The following is a 12,980-nucleotide window of genomic DNA, read 5'->3' on the forward strand; positions in this document are numbered from 1 at the left end:
TTCACAGCTCCAGGGTCCCAGGTTCGATTCCCGGCTGGGTCACTGTCTGTGCGGAGTCTGCACGTCCTCCCCGTGTGTGCGTGGGTTTCCTCCGGGTGCTCCGGTTTCCTCCCACAGTCCAAAGATGTGCGGGTTAGGTGGATTGGCCATGCTAAATTGCCCATAGTGTCCTAAAAAGAAGTAAGGTTAAAGGGGGGGGGGGGGTTTGGGTTACGGGTATAGGGTGGATGCGTGGGTTTGAGTAGGGTGATCATTGCTCGGCACAACATCGAGGGCCGAAGGGCCTGTTCTGTGCTGTACTGGTCTATGTTCTATGTTCTATTGTGTTCTAAACAAAAAATAAAAGTTTGAATCTATCAAGCCCAGTTCCATTCTAAGTTCTGACTTGTCCAGTAGTATCATTATCAAAAGAAAGTGAAAGAGAACATGAAGGCAAAACCTAGGCATACCATACTGCAAAGGTTAGTGGTAAGCTGGAGGATTGTGAAATCTTTAAAAAGCTACTAAAAATATAATTTAAAAAGTGAAGATGAACGATGAAAGGAAACTAGTAGAAAACATAAACACCGATACCAAAAGCTTCTATAAGTATATAAAGAGGAAGAGAATAGCGAAAGTAAATGTTGGCCTTTTAGAGGACAAAACTGCTGAGATAATAGTGGGGAACACAGATGGCAGGGGTAAATAATATATTGCCTTTGTCTTCACAGTAGAGGATAATTACAATTTTGCAAAAGCTGCAGTTATTGCAGAAGAACTTGGTGCAATAGCAAGGGAGACGGTATTTAATAAACAAATGGATTAAAGGCAGATAAGTCTCCACGATCTGATGGCCTGCTCCCTCGGGTATTAAAGGAGGTGGGAGCAGAGATAGTGAATGCATTGGTTCTGATATTTCAAACTTTCCTGGATTCTGGAAAGGTCCCGTTGAATTAGTAACACGCAAATGTGACGCCCCTATTTATAAAGGGAGATAAGCAATAAATAGGAAACTATAGACCAGTTAGCTTCCGCTCTGTGTTGGGAAGTTGCCGGAATCGATCATTAAGGAGGAGATGACTGAATATTTGGAAAGACAAGTCAATCCACCATTTTCAGGGTGGTTTTATAAAGGTTAAGTCATTCTTGACAAACTTGCTTGAGTTCTTTTGAGGATGTAACCAGCAAGATGGATAATGGAGAACCTGTGGATGTGGTATATCTAGGCTTCCAGAATGTGTTTGACAAGGTACCACATAAAAAAATTGATCCAGAGTGTGAGATCACAAGGGATTGGAGGTAGAGTCCTAGATTGGATTGTGGATTGGCTGACTGACAGAAAGCAGAGGGTTCGGATAAATGGGTCCTATCTCTGGCTGGCGAACTGTAACTAGCGGGGTGCTGCAGGGATCAGTCCTTGGACTTCAACTGTTTACAATGTATTTAAGTGATCTGCAAACGGGGACAGCAAAATTTGTGGATGAGACTAAAATAGACCAAAATCAGGCAATGAAGAGGAGATAAAGAGTTTACATACGGATATACTTGCTAGGAGAATGGGCCAAAACTTGGCAGATTGAAGTTTAATGTGAATGATACGTGTGAGAGTAACCATTTTGGCCAAAAAAATAGAAAGGTAAATTATTATCTAAAACGAAAGCAGATTCAAAATGCACTCGGGCAGAGAGGTCTGGGTATCTTTGTTCGTGAATCGCAGAAAGTTGGTATGCAGGTACAGCTTGTAATAAAAAAGGCAAATGGAATGCCACAAGTCCCAAAAACGTGCTTAATAATAATCTTTATTAATGTCACAAGTGGCTTACATCAACACTGCAATGAGGTTTCTGTGAAGAGCCCGTAGTCGCCACACTCCGACACTGAAGGAGAATTTAGAATGTCCAATTCACCCAACAGCACATCTTTTGGTACTTGTGGGAGGAAACTGGAGTGCCCGGAGGGAAACCCACTCAGACACGGGGAGAGCATGCAGACTCTGCACAGACAGTGACCCAAACTGGGAATCGAACCTGGGACCCTGGTGCCGTGAAGCAACAGTGCTAACCACTGTGTTACCGTGCCGCCCTCTGTGCTCCTGTGCTACCGCGCAGCCTTTGGACATTCTGAGTTTTCACTCAGTGTACCCGAACAGACGTAGGAGTGGCGACAAGCGGATTTTCTCAATAACTTAATTGCAGTGTTAATGTAAACCTACTTATGACAATAATAAAGATTCTTATTACTATATTATTATTGCGAAGGGACTGGAGTATAAAAGTAGAGAAGTGCTGCTTCATTTGTATAGGGTGTTGGTGCGGTAATACCTGGAGTATTGTGTCCAGTTTTGGTCCCCTCATTTGAGGAAGGATGTGGTGGCATTGGAGACAGTTCAGAGGAGGTTCACCGGATTGCTTCCGGGGATGAAAGGGTTGATGTATGAGGAGAGATTAAACAGTTTGATTTATACGCGCTAGAGTTTAGAAGAATACGTGGGGATCTGATCGTGGCATATAAAATACGAAAAGGTATTGATAAAGTAAACATAGATCAAATGTTCCCCCTCGTGAGGCAATCTAGAAGAAGAGGTCACGGATATAGGTTGAGAGGCGGCAGATTTAGAACTGAGATGAGGAGGCACTACTTCTCGCAGAGGGTGGTGAATTTGTAGAACTCGCTGCCCCATAGTGCGGTGGAGTCCGAATTATTAAATGGTTTCAAGAAGGAAATAGACATAGAACATAGAACATAGAACAGTACAGCACAGAACAGGCCCTTCAGCCCTCGATGTTGTGCCGAGCAATGATCACCCTACTCAAACCCACGTATCCACCCTATACCCGTAACCCAACAACCCCCCCCCCCCCCCCCTAACCTTACTTTTTAGGACACTACGGGCAATTTAGTATGGCCAATCCACCTAACCCGCACATCTTTGGACTGTGGGAGGAAACCGGAGCACCCGGAGGAAACCCACGCACACACGGGGAGGACGTGCAGACTCCGCACAGCCAGTGACCTAACCGGGAATCGAACCTGGGACCCTGGAGCTGTGAAGCATTTATGCTAACCACCATGCTACTGTGCTGCCCTGATAACCTGGTTAAAGGGATTGTAGAACAGGCAGGGAGGTGGATCTGCGACCAGGAAGAGATCAGCTAAGGTCTGATTAAATGGCAGAGCAGATTCACCTGCTGTTTAAAAATCTTATCCAAAACACATCTCCATCAGTGCAGTAGATCCTCAGTTCTGCATTGGAGTGGCAGTTTAATTGCAAGATTAAGTCTCTGGAGTGAGACTCAAACCCACAATCTTGTGACTCGGAGGCAATAGTTCCACAACAGAGTCACAATTTACTTGGCCCTTGCTTCTCTATTAATGGCTTGTCTACATAATTGGTGTGGTGAATTATAAACACTAATAATCCACACTGTATTGTCCAACATGTGTTGAGCCTGTACCTTGTACTAGATCATGTGTAGTTGTGCGGCTCTACCCACAGGGGGAGATGAGGAGCTTGTACTGGGCTCCACCCTTGGCTTCGCCCATGGCTCCGCCCATGGCTCCTCCCCTAACCGTAAGTATAAAGGTTGCTGTTGTGAGCCTGCCTGCCAGTTCATCTAGAGTTCATCTCATCACAGGCAGGCTCTGTTGTAAATCGATTAAAACCACTGTTCGCTTCTAACCACGTGTCGCGTGAATTGATGGTCTCATCAATTGGTACTTGCGAATTCCGTATTGGTTCTAAGTTCTCGATTTTAACTCAGACAATCAAGAAGCAGAGAGAAAAGAAAAGACAAGTGTGAATTTGTCTGTGATACCCTTTGACACAACTCTCCGGCACTCAAAAAAGGCAGATTTAAAAAAAATAATCCTAACTTTGCCCCGGTAATTATGTTCGCACACGACATGGGTTGACGTTTCCCTTGCCAAGATCTGTTTCCACGCTCGTAGTGGCCACTTCAAAGTCATAGTGAGGCGGCCTCTCTTTTTAATTGAACAATGCATTTGGAGAGCACACTACTTCTGGGCACTTGTCTGAAGGCGTTCTGCTCTGCCGCATTGTGCCATTTGCTGATTCCTTTTATGTGTGCCACTGTGTGTGCTTGCGTGCGTTTTGCCCCCTTATTTTTGCAATTAATAAATAAGGTCCAAGCCAAAAGCTATCACTTATTCTTTTCAACCTCCTGAGGTAAGTTTTTAAAAAAAAAACTCTTTAACTTCCCATATTTCACATGCTGTTCTTTCCCCCCAATATGCCTATCGGATGATGGATTGAACCTTTATTCAATAGTGGAGAAGGGAGTTGTGTTAACTGATTTCAAAGCTCCTGGGATCCCACTCCGTCCAATGTCAGAATGACTTCTGAAATGCGTAAAACTCAGCGGTTGTGTTAAGTGGTTTGGCCAGACTTCAGTGGCAAGAGTTCGCGCTGCAATTCCTGTCCCATATTGATGCATAACTCTATTGCTTTGATTGGCAGAGGCTCGCAGCTTTTCCTGGTGTCTCTCCAGTGTAATAACACGCAAGGCTGCCTGCAATGCACAAATGCACATCAAGTATCAGGCAGCCTCTTGTTTTCTCATCCTGGCCGTGGGTTGCAAGGATTGGGTTTGGAAGTTTTAAACCTCAGCACCTATCTTGAAATCAGTATTAAGCGTTGACCAGACCTTATTTATACAGCAATTTGTACATCCACACACCTACCACTGAGCCAACTCTATGCATGCATGCCCATGTGTAGTCTCTAGTCCCTGTTGATATGATGTAGATATTCTGAATGCACAATGAGAGCTGTGTACACCTTTAACAGTTTATAACATGCTCACGGTGTCCAACAGCGTTCTGAACACTTGCAAATTTTTCATGTTGACATTTTACTTGTTATGTTCTTTTTATTCTTTCACATGATGTAGGTGTCGTTGGCTAGGCCAGCATTTGTTTGCCCATCCCTAATGGCCCTTGACAAGGTAATGACAACCACTGCAGTCCTTGTGGTGTAGGTACACCCACATGATGTCAGGGAGGCAGTTCAAGGATTTTGGCCCAGAGACGATGAAGGAATGGAAATATAGTTCCAAGTCAGGATGGTGTGGTTTGGAGGGGAGCTTGCAGGTGTTACCAACCATTTGCATTTATACAGTGTATTTCACCTTTATGGGGCTTCCAAAACACTTTGCAACCAATTAAATAATTCTAGCAAGCAATTATAAAATGGGAAATGTGGCAGTCAATTTGTACACCATGTCCCAGAAACAACAATACAACTACCAATGAGATAATTTGTTTTAATCAGTGATGTTGATTGTGGAACTAAATAGTGCTGTTAAGAATTGGGGAAAATTAAGATTGAAAAAATAAATTGGGATAAAATAAAATAAAAGAGGGAGTTGATAACGAGAGATGCAGGAAAAGAAAATAGAAAGTAAAATGAGGAAATATGACATGGAAATGGAAAGATTAGCAAGGGAAGACAAGGGAAAGGAGAAAGAGTGAGTATTTCAACTTAAAATACTGGAAGTTAAAGCAGAGACACTAGAGCAGAGTGAGGAAGGAAGTAGTTCTGGACATGAACCTAGAGGGGAGCTGATATGATTTGTACAGGCACTTCCAAAATTTGACAAAAAAGATGTTTGGGCATTTTTTAATTCATTTGAGAAAATAGCGAGACAAATGAAATGGTTGCAAGATATTTGGATACTACTTTTACAGAATAAGTCTGTAGGTAGTGCTAATGAAGTCTATTCATCTTTGTCAGATGAAAGGTTTGGGGAATATGATACAGTGAAGAAAGCTATATTGAGTGCTGATGAGTTAGTGGCAGAGGCTTACAGCCAAAAGTTCAAAATGTAAGAGAACTCTCCCAGTTCTAAAGGTGCTTTCCTGTTTAAAGGCCCTGTTTCAGGTCCTCCCCCATAACTGTCCTGCCCAGTCCATCAAGGAACTGCTTCATCCCGAAATCCCTTGCTGGGGGCTCCAGGGTGTACTGCCCTGGTAAAGGTCTCAAAGGCTTTGTTGATCTTGTCCGGTTCCGCTACTAATTTGCCTCTGCTGTCCCTGATCCATGCTATTTCCCTCGTGGCTGCCTGCTTTCTCAGCTGGTGAGCTAGCAGGCGGCTGGGCTTGTCTCTGTGCTCGTACAGGGTCCCCCGTGCCTGGCGGAGTTGGTGCACTGCTTTCCTTGTGGAGAGAAGATCAATGTCTATCTGTAGCTTTTTCCTCACCGCCAGGAGCTCTACGTTCTGGGCCTCGGGAATATCGCGGGTCTACTTCCAGTATGGGGTCACTCAGCTATTACCTAGCTGCCCTCTCTTCCCTGTCCCTTCCTGCTTTAAAAGTGATAATTTCTCCCCTGATCACAGCCTTCAGCACCTCCCAGAATGTGGAGGGTGAGACCTCCCCATTCTGGTTGTTAGTAATATTCTTGTCTATGGCCTGTGATATTTTCTTGCAAAAAGCCTTTTCGGCCAGGGGGGCCGTGTCCAACCTCCGTGGGGGGCGTTGGGCATGGCCCATTTCCAACCTCCCATGCATGTAATGTGGAGCATGGTCAGAGGTTATGATTGTGAAGTATTTCGCCCTAGCCAGCCCTGGAAGCACCAATTTTCCCACAAAGATTTTGTGTGGACTACAGAAAAGTGAATGTTATCACCAAGAGAATTTTGTTTCCATACCACAGTTGGAGGATTGCATTTAAAAAGTTGGACAGTCTAAATTCATCACAAAATAGACTTGCGAAAGGGATATTGGCAAATGCCTTTGTCAGAGAACGCAAAGGATATTTCAGCATTCGTGACGCCAAATAGACTTTAGCAATGTAAATCTATGCAGTTTGGGATGAAGAATGGATCTCCAACATTTCAGAGACTAATGAATAAAGTTATTCAAAGACTGAGCCACTGTGCAGTGTACATTGACTATTTAATGGTGTTTAGTCAAGTTGGAAAGACTTCCTGCAACACTTAAAAGAACTGTTTGAACGGTTAAAAGAAGCTAATCGAGTCACGAGTTTGGCAAAAAGCAAATTAGCTCAAGCTCAAAATTCACATTAAGGACATATCATGGGACATGGTTAAATGGCTCCACAACATGCAAAAATGCAGGCCGTTTGGAATTTTCCCAGAACCCACAAGAGTTTTTAAGATTTCTGGGAATGAATCGGTTTTATCGTAAGTCGTGCCAAACTTTAGCAGTGTGGTAGCACCACTAACAGAACTCTTGAAGAAACACAAGAAGTTTAACTGGATGGAGTATTGCCAAACTGTATTCCAACATTTAGAACTTGTGTTGACAGAAGCACCAGTGTTACCAAATTATGACAAACAGTTTAAACTGGCGGTGGATGCTGGTGCCATTGGTTTGGGGGGCTATGTTGTTCCAGGAAGAGGAACTTCGAATTGGCCTGTGGGATATTTCTCAAGGAAATTAATTCCTCATCAACAGAAGTATTCTACAATTGAAAAAGATACTTTTTGGTGTTGGCATTACTACATTTTGAGATTTATGTTGCCAGTAATTCAGCAGAAACAATCATACGTACAGAATATAATCCCTTAAACTTTCTGGAGATGTTTTGAAATCAGAACATTAGGTTATTTAGATGGAATTTGTTACCATTTAATTCAAAAATCATTAATGTGGCTAGGAGAGAAGACAGTGCTGATGCCTTGTCACAAGTGTAAAAGAAATTATTCGGAAGGGTGTGTAAATATTTTGGGGTGTAGTTTATGTCATTGCATTTTTTTCAATTTTGGTCATGATTGATAAGTTAGAACTGATAGGAAATGATTGAGAAATGGAAATCATGTTTCAAATTAGGACATTTCATTTTAAAAAGAGGGAATGTGTTAACAATTGGGGAAAATTAAGATTAAAAAAATGAAATTGGGACAAAATAAAATAAAGGAGGGAGTTGATAATGGCAGCTGTCTGAAGGGATTTTGATATGCGAATTGGCATATCAGTGAGAAAATAAAATGTTTACCTTTCTGACTAGGTTAAAACAATAGGGTATAGAAGAGGTAACTTCAAAGTGGAGAGATAAGGAAATTGACACGTATATGATAAAAGCCAGATCCACAGGGTGGGTAACATCAAAGGGAAAGAATTATATATCCGTAGCACAACAACTGGGAAAAGGGACACTGCAGCAGCGACCACCACAGCCACACACACAAAAACAGGTCGGTGCCAAATTGACAGCTGGTTAAGATAAAAAATCAGGCAGCAGGGTAGCATGGTGGTTAGCATAAATGCTTCACAGCTCCAGGGTCCCAGGTTCGATTCCCGGCTGGGTCACTGTCTGTGTGGAGTCTGCATGTCCTCCCCCTGTGTGCGTGGGTTTCCTCCGGGTGCTCCGGTTTCCTCCCACAGTCCAAAGATGTACGGGTTAGGTGGATTGGCCATGCTAAATTGCCCGTAGTGTCCTAATAAAAGTAAGGTTAAGGGGGGGGGGTTTGTTGGGTTACGGGTATAGGGTGCATACGTGGGTTGAGTGGGGTGATCATGGCTCGGCACAACATTGAGGGCCGAAGGGCCTGTTCTGTGCTGTACTGTTCTATGTTCTATGTTCTAAACCGTTTTGCTTTTTGCTGAAACTGAAGACGATTTACCCAAACAGGGCTAAATAACCCATGCGTGATAATTGTCTGCTGGATTTAGCTCATAGCGTTACATAATATTGGATGTTGTTTGGAAACAAAGAGCTGCCTCAGAGTACAGGAAACGTAGGTAGTTGGGAACCAAGGGACAAGTTGATGTAATGCTGTGTGTAATAGCTATCAGTGTAATTAAATGTTTATTATAGTCCTGCTTGTTGTGTATTTTTTTAGTTTAAGTTAAGAAATATTCTTTAATAGTTGATCAGACAGTAACTGGGCTATTCCTCCCTGGTTTGCATTTGGCAAATTGAAAATATACACCACTAAGATCAGGTGTTCTAAATTACTCTGTGTTTTGGGATACCCTCGCATGTAACATCAGCGGAGTTCTGAACCATGCCCAGCGTGCAAAAGTAATTGGCTCTTTGTGCAATCATTGACTTATCTCTGAGAGGGCAGTCAGAATCTCAGTACTGTACTGGAATATCTTTTTAAAATCCATACATGGGATAGCTTCAACTGAGTGTATTGCTCAGCCATTTCAGAGAGCATTTAAGAGTCAACCACATTCCTATGGATCTGGTGTCACATGTAGGCCAGACCAAGTGAGGACAGTATATTTCCTTCCCTAAAGGACATTAGGGGCATCAGTTTTACAGCAATTAGCAATCATTAGACTTTTAATTCCAGATTTTTATCGAATTCAATTTCACCATCTGCCATGGTTCAAACCCAGGTCCCCAGAACTTTGCATTACTAGTCCAAAGACAATATCACTGCCACTGCCTCCCTCATCCTTTATATATGTTCAAGTCTCTGAAGAGGCCTTGAACCCATGACCTTCTCACTCAGTGGTAAACATGTCACCTGACTTGATATGTCAAGCCAAAACAATGAGAGATGGTCTCTGTCATGATATGCAAACATGCAACCAATGAACACTCAGAATAGGACACAACCAATGGGCAGTCAGGACACTCAAAAGTGGCATCACCTCAAGGGGGCATGACATAAACACTATAAAAGGGATGAGGCACTCACACCCTGTCTCTTTCCACAGACAGACATCTAGAGAGTTAGACAGGGTTGATCAGCAGCATCACACCCCAGCATGTGGCTTAGAGCAAGCTGGTACAGTTAGACTGAGTTACTACAATTCGATTAGCAGAGAGTCGCATTCATTTGAGAACTGCGTTAGTAGTTCAATAAACACGTTGAACTCATTCCAGAGTCTGGAGCATCCTTTAGTTAAGACTGCATCAAGTAGCAGCCTGTGTTATCCGAAGCAGCATAACCACAACATGATACCAGGAGTGACTGTTCAATGTATTGAGTTCAACTCAGCAAGATCCGTGACAACCAGCTATTGAATACAGGCACAATGGACAAGATTCAGGCTCCTCATCAGCTCAGCACCACCGGCAATCTCAGTGCCAACTGGCAATCAATCAAGCAGAAATTTAAACTATACGTGGACGCATCCGACCTCAATGGCACGACCGATGCGTGGGAGATAACTCTTCTACTCACCACTGCGGGTGACCATGCGATAGAGATCTTCAACTCCTCTCACTTTTCAGAAGGGAAGGACAAAACGAAGTGCCAAACCATCCTGGACAAATTCGACAGCCACTGCGAGGTGGACACCAACAAAATCTTCGAGCGCTACATCTTCAAGCAGAGGATGCAAGGTAAAGACGAATCCTTCAACTCTTATCTAACTAACCTTAGACTGCTAGCGCAATCCTGCAACTTCGGCGATATCACTAACTCCATGATCAGCGACCAAATCGTTTTTGGGGTCCACTCTGATCCTCTGCGAGAGCAATTGTTGAAAATCAAGCACAAGACCCTGCCAGTCGCGATTGAAACGTGTACTGGCGTGAACACTCTAAAAATCGCTATTCACTGTACAAAACGGCAGAAAGTGAAAAACAAGCCTCCCACAAGGTGGAGTGTGTTCAGGCCATCTCCCGGATACAGCGCCTCCACATTGACGAAAGCGGCCATTTCGCACGCTCTTCCTGGAGCTCGATGCATGCGCGATGCGATCAGGAACACAAAACGGCTGAAAACAGCACTGCGCAGATGCAGACGTCCAAGAACCACACAGCGCATGCGCAACGACGCAACGTCATGACGTGTGTGAACTGCGGCAGCACCCATTTTTTAAAAAACTGCCCTGCAAGAGGGAAACACTGTTTAAACTGTGGGAAACCAAACCACTATGCAGCCCTGTGCAGATCTGCACCACAAAGGAGCCACCACTCCCAATACCGACAGCGGCGCATCAGAAGTGTGCAACACCGAATGCATGACTCTGATCCAGGCAGTGCGACGGATCCAGATGATGAATACCTGGACAACACTTACCGAGTGGGCGCTACTACAAAGTGCGAATATGCCACATGGGACACATCGCAAGTCCAATCAACACTGGCCGTGGATTCCAAGGACGAATGGCATGCAGTGATGAAGGTCAACCGCTGCCCCATCGAGTTCAAACTGGACACAGATGCCTCCGCCAACCTGATTCCGCAGGTGGACTTCAAGAGAATCAAGAAGCCTTCCACAATCCTACCAGCTGTCTGCAAACTCCTGGACTACAATGTAAACGCAATCAAGGCACTGGGGTCCTGCCAGCTGCAGGTTTCCAGCCGACACACACAAGCAAGTTTACGCTTTGAGATTGTTAAACCAGACAGGGCGTCCCTGCTAGGTGCGCACTCCTGAAAGCAACTGAACCTCATTCAAAAGGTCTACACCACAACAACGTTCCATTCGGATCTTAAGGCCAGCATTGACGACATCCTAACCAAGTACCCAGATGTATTTAGCGGGATGGGCATGCTGCCATACGAGTACAAGATTCTACTGCGGCCTGATGCCAAGCCAGTGGTCCACGCACCACGACGTGTCCCTGCTCCACTGAGAGAGCACCTGAAGGCAAAGCTCAGGAGTCTACAACAAAAAGGAATCATCTCCAAGGTCACTGAACCAACCGACTGGGTCAGCTCGATGGTGTGAGTAAAGAAGCCTTCGGGGACCTACGCATCTGCATTGACCCCAAGGATCTAAACAAAAACATTATGTGGGAACATTACCCCATCCCGAAGAGGGAAGAAATCACGAGTGAGATGGCACACACGCGCTTCTTCACAAAATTGGACGCATCCCAAGGAATTTGGCAAATCCAACTTGAAGAATCCAGCAGAAGGCTCTGCATCTTCAACACACCTTTTGGCAGGTTTTGCCACAACTGAATGCCATTTGGCATCATTTCGGCATCAGAGATTTTCCATCACATCATGGAACAGATAGATGGAGATAGAGAAATACAGCACAGAACAGGCCCTTCGGCCCACGATGTTGTGCCGAACTTTTGTCCTAGGTTAATCATAGAATTTTGGACACTAAGGGCAATTTATCATGGCCAATCCACCCAACCTGCACATCTTTGGACTGTGGGAGGAAACCGGAGTACCCGGAGGAAACCCACGCACACACGGGGAGGATGTGCAGACTCCACACAGACAGTGACCCTAGTCGAAATCGAACTTGGGACCCTGGAGCTGTGAAGCAATTGTGCTATCCACAATGCTACCGTGCTGCCCTTAAGAAGAAGTTAATCTGCACTCCATTATTCTACCCTAATCCATGTACCTATCCAATAGTCGCTTGAAGGTCCCTAACATTTCCGACTCAACTACGTCCACAGGCAGTGCACTCCATGCCCCCACTACTCTCTGGGTAAAGAACCTACCTCTGACATCCCCTCTATATCTTCCACCATTTATCTTAAATTTATGTCCCCTTGTAATGGTGTGTTCCACCTGGGGAAAAATTCTCTGACTGTCTACTCTATCTATTCCCCTGATCATCTTATAAACCTCTATCAAGTGGCCCCTCATCCTTCTCCGTTCTAATGAGAAAAGGCCTAGCACCCTCAACCTTTCCTTATATGACCTACTCTCCATTCCAGGCAACATCCTGGTAAATCTCCTTTGCACCTTTTCCAAAGCTTCCACATCCTTCCTAAAATGAGGTGACCAGAACTGCACACAGTACTCCAAATGTGGCCTGACCAAGGTTTTGTACAGCTGCATCATCACCTCACGGCTCTTAAATTCAATCCCTCTGCTAATGAACGCTAGCACACCATAGGCCTTCTTCACAGCTCTATCCACTTGAGTGGCAACTTTCAAAGATCTATGAACATAGATCTCAAGATCTCTCTGCTCCTCCACATTGCCAAGAACCCTACCGTTAACCCTGTATTCCGCATTCATATTTGTCCTTCCAAAATGGAAAACCTCACACTTGTCAGGGTTAAACTCCATCTGCCACTTCTCAGCCCAGCTCTGCATTCTATCTATGTCTGTTTGAAGCCGACAACAGCCCTCCTCA

Source organism: Scyliorhinus canicula, chromosome 9, assembly GCF_902713615.1.
Source record: "Scyliorhinus canicula chromosome 9, sScyCan1.1, whole genome shotgun sequence".
In the NCBI taxonomy this organism is placed as follows: Eukaryota; Metazoa; Chordata; class Chondrichthyes; order Carcharhiniformes; family Scyliorhinidae; genus Scyliorhinus; species Scyliorhinus canicula.